Raw genomic sequence first — 17460 nt, forward strand, 5'->3', positions numbered from 1 at the left:
TTTCTGCAGGCTTTCTAATTTGGTCACCACTGCATACTAGGGTTGCCAGGTCATTCTTGGCCATCAAGAAAGGACTGCAGGCAGGTTGGCATTCAGACTCCTCTGCCAGCAAAACCCACCATCTGACTCCATATTTTATATTTTAAATTTAGTCTTGCTTATCATCCTTGTGGTATGCACAGGACCACTAGTTAACAGGGCCAGGAAGGAATGTCACCCTTGGGCACAAAAGAACTGTTGGTCTGATACCACTCCATCCCATCCAAACTTTCCCCCCTCTAAAACTCTACTTCTATCCATAAGAGGATTTTAATAAATAAGTGCCATTTTACATAAAACCCAATCTGTGGGTTTTATCAAAACATTTCATTATTTTCCAGATATGAACCTCAGTGGATTACTTTAATAAGGCATAAATAATTATCTGAATATCATGGAAAAATGGAAGCTATTGAAATTTCATATAATCATGTTGATGCTGTATAACACAGTGGCTTCATATAATTTTTTAAACAATTAATGCACATATTAAGGAAAGATTGTTAAGACAATCAGGTCCCTAGAATGGTACAGTAGAGATTATTTCCACCTGGGGGAAGGGAGAGTAATTGCATAGAAAATTGTATTTTAAACCAATTTAAGGACAGCATAATGGAGTCAAGGCATCTCAGTGGTGCTCAACTTCCAAAAAAAATGTTCCCAAAAATGTCTGTGGAAGATTGTATGGTAGAAAAGGGTGTGTGGAAGAAGGCAAACGGCATGCCACAGGGATTCAGAAATACAACAAAGGAGTAGAAAAGGGAAGAAAGCAGTTTCCCTCAAAAGTGGCTCAACCATGCTTTGCTAATCTGACACAACAGGTAAATAAATTCCACTAAGATTAATAAATTCCACCCATTACTGTCTGTATTGCCTGGAAAAATCCATTCTCAACCAGTTGCTAAAACGGAATGCAAAGGCAGTTTGAAAATGGCCACTATGTATTCATTGCATTTTTTCCTTGAGTAGCTTAGAGTGACAATAATTGAATGTGGCTTTGGGTGACAGTAATGAATAAAAATATAGATTCCAATATGATAGAAAGTGTTCCTGCCTTACATAACAAATTGTGATTATAAAATATAATAAAGGAAAATGAAAAGAGGTTTGTTTTATTACCAGATTTTCATCATCCTACAAACTAAACAGGATTTTAAAGGATTTATAGGAGTAAAAGACTGCAGTAGTCTTTAGAGTTGTGATGGTTTCTGTCATTTAACATTTTGAAATAGCTGAAATAACTCCAGTATAAGGGAGTTACTTCTGAGTCTGAGTGTCTGATTGCTATGATCAATAGATCCCTGAGTGTTTGAAAAAAGAAATGGTTTTCATAGAAGTAAATTATACTTTTATGAGATCCAAGGCCTAATCGCCAAGTCTGGAATTACAGAGTAGATCAAGGCTGCAGAGAGCTTCCCTAGATTGATTATATGAAAGCACTATACAGCTAGGGCAACAGCAAATTAGGTGACACTTGTCATCAAGTTTAGGATGAAAAACTTTTTTTGGCATCATTCAGTTTATTCCATTGTGACGGATAAACTTGTTTTATAGATAGAAGAACAGTCTGTCCACCAAACTTTGTGGTGTGAGTTGAAATTGTGGACAGAGTTTAAATGTGCAAAGCTGCTTAAAGAATAAAACACTTTAATTTAGAAGAGCAAAACAAAAACAAAAAAAACCCTTTATCTAGAAAGAGGAGAGAGAGTCCTAACTAGCTGTTGTTCTACATTCATTCTGTCTGTTCTAGAGGTAAACTGTAAGGAAGTATGCTCAAAGGAGCAAGAAGTCTCCAAATTAGCCAATAAGGATATAGGAGGAAACTATTTTAAAATGTCAGGAAGTTCTTAATCTAACTATGCCAAATGCACATCTCCTCCAATGACCCCTGTAGGATATTCTTCAAATGTTTTTGAATCATGCACACTGCAGATCTTGCATATTCCAGCAGAAGTCATCTGTCCTTATATTCTCTGTATCATTTTTGAACAGCCTTTTTGCATTCTTTGCCACAAAGCATATAACTGGTAAACAATTCAATAGTGAGCTTTGTATACAGAGCAATACAACTGAAAAAGACCTCCTACTTTAAGCTAGACTTAACAATACTGGTCTAGGTAGAAACAATCGAACTCCATGTAAAAGAGATTCAAGTGTTCATATTTCATTTATTCAGAAATGTTTAAACTACTCTGAATGTTTATTCAGTATTCCCCCACTCCCACAATACCCAGCAGCATATATTCATGAACTTTGCAGAGTAGCACTTGCCATCTTCTGTAGCCTTCTACGGCCATTATCCAAATTTTGCTCCTGAAGATCAGCAGTTCCTTGGGATCAGCAAGAAGAAGTGGGGAGGAGGTATCTACAATGGGAGAGGGGAATCTGCAGAAATAATGATTTCTCTGAAAGTTGGAGAAACTACATAGTTGGAGTGTTAGTATTGTGTTGGTGCTCATTGTTTTTGTCAATTCAAGCAAAGCACCATCTCTGGGATAAGGGTCTCTTTGCTTCCCCCCCCCCACACACACACACACATAGTATTGGGGCTGGGAAACATTTAATTTGGAGAAAGTGATATATCTAATTAACGTGTTGAGTGCGTTTATCACTAGTGAGCAGAACAGGAAGTTCATAGGCCTTTTTTAGCAGGTACATTTCCAGGTATGACTCTCCACACATGCCAACTGTCGATTTCAGTCAGCTGGTAGGAGCGGGTATAACAGAGTAAGTAATGGGGAGGAGTCAACTGTCTGGTCATCCCTTTAATAGCCTGTATCAAGCTAAAATATGGCAATTTTTAGTCTTAACACACCTGCAACAACAGTTGCTGAGAGAGCCTTGTTCTGCAGTCCTGTGTTTGGGGATACACCCTATCAATCTTTTTGGGACTGGTTCCATGTCCACATGGTTAGGGCTGAGTGGCTAAAGTCATTTCAAGGGAGCCTGCTGAATAAAAGTTTTAGATTTCAAGTTGCAGATAATGGCTTCAAAGAGAATGCAACATGTTGAAAGCTTTCACTGTGCAGGCCAAATCTGTACTTTCTATTCAATCACAGTGAGGAAGTACAGGTTAAAGAAATTCAGATTTGAAAAATAAGTCTGAAATGTCCTCTAGTCTTTTTTTCTTTATTCATAAAAACTTGGTCTTGAAGAATTACAGATACAGAGCTAAGAAATGGTGCTGGTTTAGTAGCTCTCCTGAACCTAACTAACAGAAGGTGTGTATTTTATATTGCTGTGGGCTAATCTGTGGACTGACTTGGATTGTGTGTGGCATGCCTACATCTCTAAGCTTGCTTTAATCCTATTAAAGTTAAATTCTGCTCTATGCTGCACTCTGGTATTCCAGTCCATTAATTCATGCTTAAAGAACATTTCTGAATGAAGCTAATATTGTGACTTCAGCTTGGCTACACAGACTGAGCTATAAAGATATTTCTTAATTCTTCAACGTTATTGCCCAGGCAGTTGATTCTTTGATCTGCCGTAAAATACAGTGCTGGACCTGACCTAGTCTTTCAATATGCTCCCCCATGGTCATCTAGAATATAGCTGCCAACTATCAGGTGTATTTAAAGTTGATTTCCAGATGTTCCATTAAAATGATAGCTTCAGAGGGCAAACTATATGGAATACTATAGATTCTAGGTGAAATCCCTCCACACACACATCCAATTCTGCAATCCATTGGTACCACAGTTTGTCCAGGCCACAGTTGGCAACCCTAATCTGGAGATAACCAATACTATAATTAAGGTTTCTGGCCTCTGTAACAAAGCATATTCCTTTCCTTATCATGAACAAAGCAAAGCAAATGTATTATGAAATTGTTTCCCTGTTTATCGTGAAATTGTTGCTCTGTTTAACTGCACATCTGGTCTTCTCCTTGATAGTTTCTGCATTAGGAGACATACCTTCTTTTAGCCTCACTTTGGATTCCTCAAATCATGCTTTACTCCCTTTCCCTTTTCAAAAAATGTTTTGTTTTGTTTATTTGTAAAATGGTGCTGGCACCAGTGTTCTCATTGTGCCCCTTAATCCCACCATTTTGCACCTTCGATCACCTCCCTCCCCCCCCCCTCAAGGGCCCTGAATGTAATTTAAAAACAAAACAAAACTCTGGGTTATAATGTTATAACATTGTTACATTGCTGTGCAAGTCTGCTTTTTTTACAACTTAGAAACAGTGTAGTAATGTGACCACCCTGTTTACAAAAAATGGCAGATTTTTCAGAATGGAAGGAGAGAGGGGGAGGGAGGGAGGAGAGCGATGAGAAGACAACCCGAAATGGTGGGCGCATTAAAAAACCCAATCACATGCATCTACACTGGGCAGTCCCAAATTAGATCCTGTTAGACCCCACTTGAAAAGATGAAATTCAGTTTTCTGGGGATTCCTTTGTTGCGGGGCAAGTGAGGAGGCAATTTGGGACTGCACCAGAAGAAGGAAAGTTTAGTGTGGAAACAGATAAAAAAGTCAATCCATTAAAAATGCAAATATAAATGAAATTGCTAGTACAAAAACAGTCCTTCTCTCTCCTGCCCTCAAAAGAATTCAGTAGAAACACATTATTTAAAAAATCAGGGTCCGCATTAGAGGCTTTGACAGAAGCTCTTCAACAGGGAAGTGTAGAAAATGAAATGAACATCTGTGTATCTTAGTTTTGCAGGAGCTTACTGCAAGTGGAGCAAAGTGTCTTGGCACAGGAGTATTTTGGAAGTGAGCAGTTGCTGGGTAATTTTACGATGCAGGAAGTTTGCCTCCAGCACAAAAGAGAACATGTTTGGATAGCTTTCTTGTTGTTCTTCAATTGGCTTGACGGTTGCTTTGCTTAGAAGCAATGATCCCTGTGCCTCCCCCACCCTTTCCCCTCTGCAAGTACAATGCTGTAGCACTCACCATCACCCCAAGTTCTAGAAGTGCAATGCCAACACATCTGGGCTGTACCAGACGTGACATTGTTGCATATCTGAGGCTCTGGGGAAGAGTGAGATATAAGTGTAAACATTGATTAATCAGTTCATTAAATTCTCCCCCTCCTGCAGTAAGTACCCTCCTCCTCCATCTCTCATTCCTGTCTTGGATGGGTATTACCACATCCAGAACCCTCCCTTGCAGGAACATATTTTCTAGACAACTCATATAGTCAGTGAGAATAAATGTATAACCCAAAGACAATGTATTTTACATTGTCCTGGTTCAATCCTGGTGCTTCTGGAACATGCTGGAAGTAATGTCATTGCAAGGATGTAATGATTGCTAACCCCCCCCCCCCACACACACACACATCTTTTGGCTAACCTGCTTCTGCCCACCAACTACTTGAGTGTTGGTGAGCAGTAGTTGAAATGGCTGGGAGTTTTCCAACCATAAACTGTCACCTAGCAAGCTTACCCAAAAGTTATCTGTAAACTGCTTCAGGAGCGGTATAAATAAAACGCTAATGGGGGTGGGGGTGGGCTCTGTTCGGGATGGGGGAGCAATGATTGGTCCCTTGGCCCCAGACTGACAAGCAGAGGAATCAATTGGGAGGTGCGAAGCCCCCAAAGCCCAGACTGTGCCTCCTGATGAGCCCACCAACTCCCACACCTGCCTGCGGCTGCCTGCCATCATTACTCCGCGAGGCTGCCCGCCGGCATGCCAGGTAGGCGGCCAGCCAGGGCAGCTTTCTGAGTCACGTGGGAGGGGGCCGAGGGGAAGGCTTCAGGGCGGCCAAAGGGGCAGCCCTGCTGCGTCGCAGATGCGGCAGGGCTCCTCCTTTGCCCCCCCCCCAAGCCCTGGACTTGCCCAGGAGGGGGTTGGGGGGAAGCCTTTAGGGCAGGCAAAGGGGCAGCCCTGCCACATCACTGACGCTCCTTTGCCCGGCTGAAGCTGTCAGGCAGGAGGGGGCAGGGGGGAGGCCTTCTAGCGGCCATTGTATTATCACATACAATGGGCCTTACATCTAGTCTAGTTTTGTATAAATTGCTTTCATAGGCTTGTACCTGTTTCATCATATACATGAATCTGGGACTTAAAAAAATGGTTTGCCTATTAACCTGTGACAAGGACGACTGGGTTCAAATCTAACACTCCATGAAGCTTCACTGTGTGATCTTAACCCAGTCATTCCTTGTCAAGATTGATCCATATCACAGCGTTGTTGATGATAAATTGCAGGAAGTGAGAATCGTGTGCACCGCACTAAATTGCACCCAAAGGATGGGTTAAATATGTACTAGACCAAGTGTTCCAATTAGAATGTTAAACATTGTGACACGTTAATTTCTAGTTATATGGCCAGTCAAGTTCAGTTATGTACCAAGCATTATAATGAAGAACACATGGTTAAGAGCTGTGTTCAGCCTGCAGATCTCTAGTTTAGTAGCATTATCTCACTAACTCCTTTCTACCTATCCTTTCCATTCTTGTACCTTAGTTGCCTGTGTCATGGTTTATAAGGAATGGTGAAAGGTGTTGCATTTCTATATGTATGTTTTGTGAAACACATGGCTGACTTGTGGGTCAATGTTTAAGTTTTTCCCACAACTTGAGTTCAAATGTATTCTCTAACTGTAAAGTTCTGCATCTGGGTCAGAAAAATGAAAAGCATGCCTACTGGATGGGGAATACGCTTCTAGATAACACTGTGTGTGAACGAGACCTTGGGGTACTTGTGGATTGTAAACTAAACATGAGCAGGCAGTGTGATGCAGCGGTAAAAAAGGCAAATGCCATTTGGGGCTGTATCAACAGAGGCATCACATCAAAATCACAAGATGTCATAGTCCCATTGTATACGGCACTGGTCAGACCACACCTGGAGTACTGTGTGCAGTTCTGGAGGCCTCACTTCAAGAAGGACGTAGATAAAATTGAAAGGGTACAGAGGAGAGCGACGAAGATGATCTGGGGCCAAGGGACCAAGCCCTATGAAGATAGGTTGAGGGACTTGGGAATGTTCAGCCTGGAGAAAAGGAGGTTGAGATGATAGCCCTCTTTAAGTATTTGAAAGGTTGTCACTTGGAGGAGGGCAGGATGCTGTTTCTGCTGGCTGCAGAGGAGAGGACACGCAGTAATGGGTTTAAACTTCAAGTACAACGATATAGGCTAGATATCAGGAAAATGTTTTTCACAGTCAGAGTAGTTCAGCAGTGGAATAGGCTGCCTAAGGAGGTGGTGAGCTCCCCCTCACTGGCAGTCTTCAAGCAAAGGTTGGATACACACTTTTCTTGGATGCTTTAGGATGCTTAGGGCTAATCCTGCGTTGAGCAGGGGGTTGGACTAGATGGCCTGTATGGCCCCTTCCAACTCTATGATTCTATGATTCTATGATTCTAATAAAATGCATTCCTCTAACCACAATAGATTTCTTTCCATAGGTAGACATGTGATCACCATTTACTTATTTATTCATATGAGTTCCTATGATCACATAGTATTTCACTCATCTTAGATCAACTCTAGCAATTTGAATTTGGACGTGGAAACAAAATGATGCTCATTAAACGAAATTGGGGCCACTGTGGGTCAGCAGGTAGTTGTGATTTCCTGCATTGTGCAGGGGGTTGGACTAGATGACCATGGTTGTACCTTCCAAATCTATGATTCTATGATTCTGTGAATGCCTTTCAGTATTGATGAGATGTGGTAAATGTTATTATGTTTACCTACTATGCTCTGAACCAACTGAAGTTTAGGAACCATGTTCATGTTGGCCCATACAAACTGCATTGAAGCAAATCTGTTATGGAAATTAAGAAGACATAAATAATTGTGACCAGATTGTGTTTATCTAGGATTCAGTTTCAGTATCTATGTGCAAGGCCAGATCCTGATAGTATGTAGACATGATTCTTTAAGAGAAGTTCCACCCTCTGTAGTACCAAGTTTCATAGAATCATATAACTGGAAGGGGTCATCTAGTCCAACCCCTTGCTCAGTGTAACATCCAGGATAAGAAGGTCATCTAGTACAACCCCCTTCCCAATACAGGATCAGCTTAAAGCATCCAGGATAAGTATCTGTCGAGCTGCTGCTTGAAGATTGCCAATGTGAGGGAGCTCACTACCTCCTTAGGTAACTGATTCCACTGCTGAACTACTCTATGAAAATTTATTTCCTGATATCTAGCTGATATCATTCTCCATGTATTTTAAACCCATAATTGTGGTTCCTATTATCTACTGCCAACAGGAACCTTTTCCTGCCCTCCTCTGACACTCTTTCAAATACTTAAAGACAGCAATCATGTTCCCTTTCAACCTCCTCTTCTCCAGGCGGAAAATTCCCCTTAGGTTTTCCTCATAGGGCTTGGTCCCCAGACCCTGGATTATCCTCTTCACTCTCTTCTGAACCCTCTCAATTTTGTCCATGTCCTCTTTGAAATGAGGCCTCCAGAACTGCACACAGTACTCCACGGGGATCTGACTAATGTGGTATACAGTAGGACTATGACATCCTGTGATTTTGATGTGATGCCTCTGTTGATACAGTCCAAGACTGCATTTGCCTTCTTTATCGCCATATCACACTGACTGCTCATATTTAGCTTACAGCCTTCAAGTACCCCGGGATCACATTCATACACACTGATACCCAGAAGTGTATCTCCCATCCAGTATGTATGCACATTTAATGTGGAGCCCCCCCTACCCCCCTCTTCCCAATCACTGATAAAAATGTTGAAAAGTACCAGACCCAGAACTCAGCACTGTGGCACCCCACTGCTCAATTCCCTCCAATGAAATATTATTGACAATGATTCCTTGGGATCAGTTTTCTCACCAGTTCCCTATCCATCTAAACCATCCATTCTTGATGTCCAGTTTGTGCCCATTTATCCTTTGGCATAAGGTTTGACCTGTTTGCCCTATATAAAGAACTAAAGGGCATTGATGGCATTTATTGGTATATACAGTGTTACAAGATGAGCTGTAGGTGATATTGCATTGTCTGGGTGTATGGCATCTGGGTTTATTACAAACTCTGTTCTATGTTCAAATTAGATGTTGAATTATTATGGATAAGGAGATTTTTAAGATAAGGAGCTGTCTGTGTGCAAAAAAGCCCCCCCCCCCCCCAGTATTTGTCAAAGAAAACTATCATTATCCAGTAGGGATTATAAATCACTGATGATTGGTCGAACTGCTTTGAGTTGAGAGCTGTATGTGACCACTCCTGGTATTCTGCTATTCTCTGTTTTGGATCTGTTTTACAATAGTTTTTTTTTTCTTTTTTCTGGGTACTATTCTGGTTTTGTTAATCTGTTTCTTGACTTCATCAGGTGGGTATTTTAGTTTCAAAAAGCTTGTTGTAGTTCCCTCAGGTCAGAATCTCTGTAGAAGTATATTGGATTGTTTGATACCATGGGAGAAATTGTCATTTTATCATAGTGTCCTTTGTTAGTATTGCAGTTCTTTTAGAGTCTTTTAGGAAAGAATAAGCAAAGAAGGCAATAAGGAACTACTGGTATCTTCTGATATTTCTTTATGTATGTGAAGACAAACTTCCAGATGTTTCTACTTTCTTTTTATCAAGTTTGTGCTTTGGTAAATAGAAAAAAATACAACATTAGTTAGGTTGACAAGAACCCTTTCTGGCCATTCTGTGACATGTACTCATAGCAGAATCCAATGATAAAGACAGAAATGTAGAATGTGTGGTACAGTGGCTGCCACATGCAATTCTATTCTATGTTGGAGGTGAATAGTTTTCCAAGCTTACTCATTTACAGAGGTTTTCAGATCTTTTGTTAGGAGTTTAACTCTCCAGCCTTGTTTTCACATTCTCAATTATTTTTACCCTAGACCACTAGAATCTTGTATAGATATGCCAATTAGCAGTCGTTCTGGAAACTACATTGCTCATATTGCTCTCTTCTACATGTTAAAGAACAACAGTCTTTCTCTCCATCCAAACTCATAATATCAGACGACTTTCGCCAAAGTAATCTCTTTTACATATCCGTTCTCCAACTGTGGTACCTGGTTCCAGGTAGTGGCAGTTCCTCTTCTTAATTTCAGTTACTTTTCCGCAGCCGTTGTCCTAACTGGGAAGACATGTTATAAATAGTTCTGAACATTGATTAGCAGAGTGACAATTTTGCCAATGAAGATACAACTAGCTTTGGCGTTAAAATGGCCACAGCCATTTTTTCATACTCAACCCAACGGGGTTGTTCCAGCATGGAAAGGAGTTTGACCCAGTCACCCATCAGGCTGCTAAACAAGAGGGTCCATAGATGCTCCGAGGCCTGCTCCATCCTAGCTGGGAGAGCTGACCCTCCACATGCAGATTCCCTCACCGGGATGCAATCGTATCCGTGCCCACCAGGTATCCACCTCACTCTGGTACCTATAGGTTGCTTAGCTACGAGTCCCTGGCCTCCCAGCTGGATAGGCCACTTTGTACACTGCCGGTCTTCTTAAAGAGACCCAAACCCCCCAGGGATTCCAGTGCACAAACTGGGATCCCTGTGAAAAGGCTCCAACCATGTCTAATCCGCAGCTGTGATGAACAACCGAAACCCATTGAATAAAATTAACAAAACACGAGAAGGAAGGGAAGCAGTTCAGGCTGTGAAGCAGAAGAGGAGGAAGCCGGAGGCACGTGGCGCCTATATAGGCCCCATGCCCTGCCTCCTCCACACGCTGCGCACCAGCGGCACCGGCTCATCGCTGTCATCTTTGGCCGCACCCCACTGCATCAATGGCAGTTGCGGTGAGTCTCAGCAAGGTACAAATGAAAAGAGACTAACAGTACTATATAATATCACTAATGCAAATTAGTATATATATATATGCAGAGTCTCAGACAGCAACTTGTACTACAGCTGTTTCATTTGTACTCTGCCAAATTTCAGAACTATTTATAAACTGTCTTCCCGGTTAGGACAAAAGCTGCATGAATCTCTATTAATTTCCATAGCTTAATTTCATTTGTAGAGTCGGGGTCTACTGAGTATAAGATGTCTTATATGAATGGTCACATTGACTGTAAATGGTAGTGAAAGGAACTAACAGATTTGACATATGGCATCTTAGTTTGCAGCCCTATTGCGTTCATTTCTAAAATTCAGCCAGGATATGAATAGATGCAACTTTTATCAACTGGAAGGATCTGACAGGCATGCAATGTGTTCCACTTCTGTGAGTTTACTGATAAATGGTTGGGCTTCAATTAATTAGTTTTCTATTGAAATTAAAGCCTATCTCATTAATATTATTGGATTCGGCAATCTTCAGAGAGAGGGGGGAAACTAAACCAATTTTTTCCTGCGAGACTGACATGATTCCCATAACGATTTTATAAATCTGTGAAATTATCTGCCACATGGAACAACAAGATGAATAGACTTCTTGGCTTGAAAATTGAGTGTATTTTTAGCCTGACAGGGAAAGCTATGCCATTTTTATCATTGCTAAAGCTCATAATGATTTGTGGAGTTTAATTGTCAAGGACCGTGGATTTGGGGTCAACAAAGAGTAATAACAAATGTTTAAAGAACAATTATAACTGGTATATACATGTACAGATAGATGTCACTTTAACCTTTATGTATGCTCCTTGAAATATATATGTTTTTTCAGAATTTCCTGAAATAGAGAGCCTTCTATGTAAAATGCATTCAGTGCTTGGCAGGGATATTTAATTTATGAGTAGAGTGTACAAAGAGGAGCCTGCCCTATTTTCAAGAAAAAAACATGCAACATAAAATGAAGGTGTATGGAGGATGCAGCAGTATCGCTTTCCAAGTGGTTCAGTGCACACTTTAAAAAACTGTTGAATATATTTGTGGTTGAATATAGTTAAGGTAATTTCTGTGTCCAGCATACTAAATTAGTAGAGGATCTTAAATTATTACAGCAGTTCATTGCTGTAATACCTTTTCCATACTCAGGCTGGCGTGCTGCACTACCACCAGGTGTTTGGGTTGCCTCTTCCCAAGTTCATATAGGGGATCATTTTCCCTGCTGCACCTGTTCCACCCTGAATTTTTGGCTCTGGATGAGGCAGACGGGTTGGTGAGGCTCTGCCATAAGGCACAGCTGTTGGGGCATTTCTTTTTCTTCTTAAGAAAATAAAAAGAAATGTCCCATGTGGCTCTGCCACACTGTATAGCACTGCACAGCATTGCAGAGTTGCCTGAGCATTTTTTGTCCCTTCTGAGATTATGTACTTGGCTGCAGGTGGGGAGGATTCAGATAAGGATGGCCCGCCTCTTCCCTGCCAGACAGCCCTGGCCCAACATGGGCCCCAGTGACACCCACAGCAAGGAAGGGAACATGGAAGAATCTATACTCCCTTGCTGTGGACCAAGGGCCTGAGTCATGCCAGACCTGGGATCACCCCAGGCTGGTGCCAATGTCAGCTGGAAGTAGGCATTAGCCTTGTAACCAGACGAGCATTGGCCTGGGCTATCAGGAAACAGGCAGAAGACACCCTAGTAAAGTCATTCAAACAAGCAACTCCTCGAGGCCACTATTGTAGTGAAATCCAAAAGGAAGCTTTATTCTGGAGACTAATACAGAAAGGCATCAATAGGAAATGTTTGATGAACAAAACTCTTTGGCAGAGACAAAGGATTAATGGTCCCTACAGGGGTTATTATACCTGGAGTTGGCTAGGGAAGGGGGGACAAGGGATTCCCAAAGGTAGGAAAATACAATAGTTCTCAGGAGAGCCATCTGGCCCTTACTTTGATCTAAAGAGTTGCAAATGTTGAGGCTTCACAGCTCTTAGCAAGGTCAGGAAGCGATAAGGGGGGGATGCTTTGGAATGCAAAGCGAGGGAAAGAGCTAATAGGCAATTTATGGCTTTATGGCCAACAGACTGGGAGGACACAGGAGAAATGCGGGTCAGGAGCTGGGGTTCATGACATGGGGCAAATTTCTCATGCAGAATCAGTCACAGTGACTACTCAGTTAAATATTCACTTGAGTATACTATTTTCTGCAACTTTAAAGTTGGGCTGTAACCAATGCACAGTCCAAAGCAGAATGATATCCTTCTAAATCTTTTGAAATCAATGGCCTTAGAAAAACATAACTCTGTACCACACTGAGGACTTATTACGAAGGCCCAAAGGTCCAGTTTCACAGTACCTAATTGTGTTACATTACATTGCAAGCCCAATTGTCAAGTCAAGTCTTTATTATTACGGTAGTAGACCAGTAGTCAAATTACAAGGTACATAAAAACAAGCCCAATTGTTAATGAGATTCAGACAGTTAAATGATCTATGTAGACTTGGTGTGGAGCACTTCAAACTCCAAATATATCAGCAAAACAGGATGTATCAGAATGTTAGACATAAAGTTGTAAGGAAGAACGACTACCTTTTAGTGCACTCATCATTCCAAGTTCCTATTGAGTTGGACTCCAGTGGTACCAGAGCTGCTCTAAATTCAAACTCAGTAGCTTTTGTCTGGCAGTTTCCCTTTGAAACATTGCTGTTGAAGTTCTGCAGCCTTTGAGTCAATCCAGTTGCTGGCAGAAATGGGCCCTATGGAGTTACCAGCTGCTCACTTCAGATTGTATGTCTCTTGCACTCAGAAAGAATTGCGAACTAAATTGTCGACTCATCTGTAGCCATTATAATTCAGCTCAATCCATTGTTAAACAACAAGTGAAAATATTTTAAAATTAAAATAAAAAATTGAATTTGTCTTACTGCACCATGATTCCCCCTTCTCTTTCCAAAGGGGAAAAATAGATCTTCTGTTTCTATGAATAATCTTCTAAATTATATATTCTTGACTAATGTATCAATATATTCCATATAAAAATTCAATTCCTTTTTTTTCCAAAAGAAAATAAATATTTGCTATATCAAAGTGCAGCTAGACATGAACGAATACTCATTTTTAGCATTATGTGATTGACTGCATTTTTTAAAAGTTTAAAAGTGATGTACAAACACAGTAAAAGAATATGAAAAGTTAATTCTTCACAAAACTAGATGGTCATAAGTGACAGTCTACTCCAAGCAACCTCATTGGTTAGCATCAGCTGAGCAGAGAAAGACTTGAGAGGGTTGCTTGTTGAGGAGAGATTGTCAGATTTCTGCTTTGACTGAGGTGAGTACTGACAGCCAAAAACCTCTCAATGACTGATTATGTATGGGCAAGAAAGGCTGGGCTGGTTCCTGCATGAAAGTAGGGCTCATCCCTACTTTTGCATGATGTCTGCGCCAGCCTGGCCCTGGTCCGCTTTAGGGCCTCTGATGGATAGTGGCAAGGGAACACTGGTTTTTAGCATTCCATTTTTTGCTTTGGATGCCATGAGCAGCCAGGCCAGGGCTGACCCATGCACAAAGGAAGATCCGGGCCTTCCATGCTTAGCTCCTCTCCATGCTACAGGGGCCAGGAGGGCACTGAAAATGCCCCACTCTGTTCTGCAGTGCTTCACAGTGCCATGGGGTTGAATGGGGTTCTTTTTGTTATTTTGCAGGAAATTGGGATTGTGTTCTCATGCAATCCCACCTTCCTACCCACCATGCAGTGGAATCTTTCTGCCATGGTTCCATTTCCTGGGGGGATGCATTTTGGTGGTAGCGCTGCTCCATCATCAAAATGTGTTCCCAACAGGGACGCAGCAAGCGGCATACCATCTCCTTCACTAAATTGCATCCCCTGTGGGGACACAAGAAATGGTGAAGCATGCTGTTCCACTGTAACATATCAGCAGCAGCTCAGTGCGTCTGCTGCTGTACATAATCAATTAACATAAAGATTTAAGTTACTGTTAAAAGCTTAAGAAAAAAGTCTGTGCTTGTACTGCTTTTACCGCAGAAATTTTAATCCCTGATTACACCTGACTTTTCTGCTCTACATTCAAATATTTTGTTATTTTGGATATAAAAATGCCTAAAGTGCCATTTAAGTTGCTTAAGTTAAAGTGGACTTTGGAGCCTTCCCTCAGGTTCCTGGGTAGGAAGTAAAATATCATGCTGATGCAGGGTATGACTGCAATAGTTCTTCAGGGAAGTAGAAAACATGTTACTGGGGTAGCTCAGTCAAAGAAGGGAAATGGAAACAGAGGAAAAGTCTTGCCTCTGATTGAGAGAATTGGACAGGGCCATTATACATGATTTCATCTGTTCAGAGTTCAGACGATTTAATCTTTCCATGTAAATCTGTTAACAACAAATAGGTTTTTAAAGGCTTAAAACAAAAGCATAAATAGCATTTATCCAACATCAGTGAAAGACTTGGATTTATTCTTTTATAGCTTGCAACTGACTTGTTGTCTAATTCATATTCTTTTATTCAGAGGATAAAAGATGTGTTTATAGGCATTCTCAACAGAAGTAAAAGATTGATGTGAAAAAGCCACCCAGTTTAAAAGAGAGTTGCTAGGAAGCATACACTCTGAACCTGTTGAAATGCAAAAACACTTACTTGTTGGCAATATATTAGGTAGATTCAGTGTGATTACAAAGTTACCTCTGTGGGTGCAAATCTCCTGGAAGACCCTGGCCCTAGTAATAAACCTTGTGTTTTGCTTGCAGAAGATCACAGGTTCAATCCTTGTCTTGTCCAATTAAACTGCATAGTAATAAATAGTAATAAATAATCAGCCTCAGTAGTAATAAATAAGAAACAAAAGTTGGGACTTATTTATCTGTTTATTTATCCCCAGAGGGGGACCCCAAAGTGCCTTACAACATTATCCTGTCCTCCATTTTATCCTCACCACAACCTAGGGTTGCCAGGTCCTCACTGGGTTTCATTTGGGGTGGATATATTGGTAGAGGAATTGGTTCAAAGACCAATTCCATTTGGAAACTTTCTCCCATCTCCTAGTTTTATTTTACACAAGTACACCTTTCCATGATATCATGTCTTATGTTGCATTATACTAGAATCACTAGGGTCCAGGATGCTTTGAGGATTATCTCCCCACATTCTGTCCAGCCACCAACTTAAACCTTCCTCACAAGCCCTGTTTTTGGTACCCCCATCTTCCAAGGGAAGATGGGTAGTGATCAGAGTCAGGGTGGCACCCCATCTATGGGATGCCCTTACCCTTCTGTCTTGCCCAATGCCCACCTTTGTGACTTTTAGGTGCCACAACAAAACATTCCTTTTTTATCCAGGCTTATAACTAAGGAGGCTAATCTTTTAATATCTTTTCTATATTCTGGTTGCAGGCTTAGACTTCTTTTATGCAACTTGTTAGCTGTTCAGTCTTTTATGCCATTGTTGGACTCTGTTTTTTTCCTACTAATGATGGGTTTAATAGTTTTATTTTTATATTGTTTTACTTTGTAAGCCACCAGGAGCAGGTTCTCTGGAGAGGTAGCATAGACATTTATTAAATAATAAATTTTACCAGGCAAAGGGGAAAAAAGCAATGAAACGTCTGTAAGTTGCTAGTGTCTAATAACAGCCAGTTTTTCTGTAAGTGCAACTAAAAGCTGAAGTACTGAACTTCAAAGGAAAAAAAGGTCTTCTGTTTCTTAACAAATGGTAGACCTAAGGCATGCACAGAACATCCAAATCCTATCCTTTGAACATGCATCTGTCTCAGATCAATTTGAATTGCTGTATGAGCATCTGAGTGGGAAATATTCTGCCCAGTCACAGTACAGTATTGCAGAAGCAACTTGTGTGCTTCCTCATTTAATAGCAGAAAGTTCTGAGGACATTTTGTCAGAACAATATTATCAAAACTCCTCACTAGTAGAACCATGCTTCTTGCCTAGCTCATCTGCTCCCTTGAAATAGTGGAACATAAGGCAACAATCATCTTCCTTCAAAAATTCCCTTTTGAAAATTTGTGAATGGGCATTTAGAATATGGAGACTAGCTCTACCAGTTTCCTAGTGATTTCTTGGTAATGGGATCATGGAAAATCCCAAGGAAAAAGTCATTGGGAAAGCCTTTCAAAACTGAACCAGATTAGGTAAATGCAAAAACAAAAACCGCATTCCAAATAGGTAGTATGACTTTATATCAGATTATAATATTTGGCATGCAATCATACATAATTATCATTGGTTTCCTGTGGAGTTATTCTATTACTACAACTTAATCAAGTGCATCCTTTTGCACCTTTTTAAATTCATGCTACCTCTGTGAAAATGTTTTCAAGGAGACACTGAAAAACAGACTCCTGCTAAGCCATACTAAAATTTGGAATATGGAAGGATTTGGTCTGAAAAACAAAGCAAAACATAAACAACAAAACCTTTTGATAATTAGTCACACAATCAGTTGAAAGTGGTGTGGAAAAATACAAGACAGTTTATATTGACACGTTTCTGGTTCTGTCAAGGATTCTTTAGTACTCTTTAAATTGAGGTAAAATTCCTGGAAGTGGTGCATGTGTCTTTATATATTTAAATATTTCACTTATGGAGGTCAGTTTCAAGTTATTATTATGAATATTACCACCAGAGGTAGCCTGGGATCCAGTAGGTGACTTCTGCA

The 17460-nt window shown here is 40.7% G+C and overlaps 1 protein-coding gene across 2 annotated transcripts in view; it reads left to right on the forward strand.

The window, feature by feature from the left end:
* The window catches only part of CNTN1 (contactin 1), a 189402-nt gene that overhangs the window by 100882 nt on the left and 71060 nt on the right, over positions 1–17460 (forward strand). The gene's annotated exons all lie outside the window — the stretch shown is intronic.

This window comes from Paroedura picta, chromosome 5 (assembly GCF_049243985.1).
Source record: "Paroedura picta isolate Pp20150507F chromosome 5, Ppicta_v3.0, whole genome shotgun sequence".
Classification (NCBI taxonomy): Eukaryota; Metazoa; Chordata; class Lepidosauria; order Squamata; family Gekkonidae; genus Paroedura; species Paroedura picta.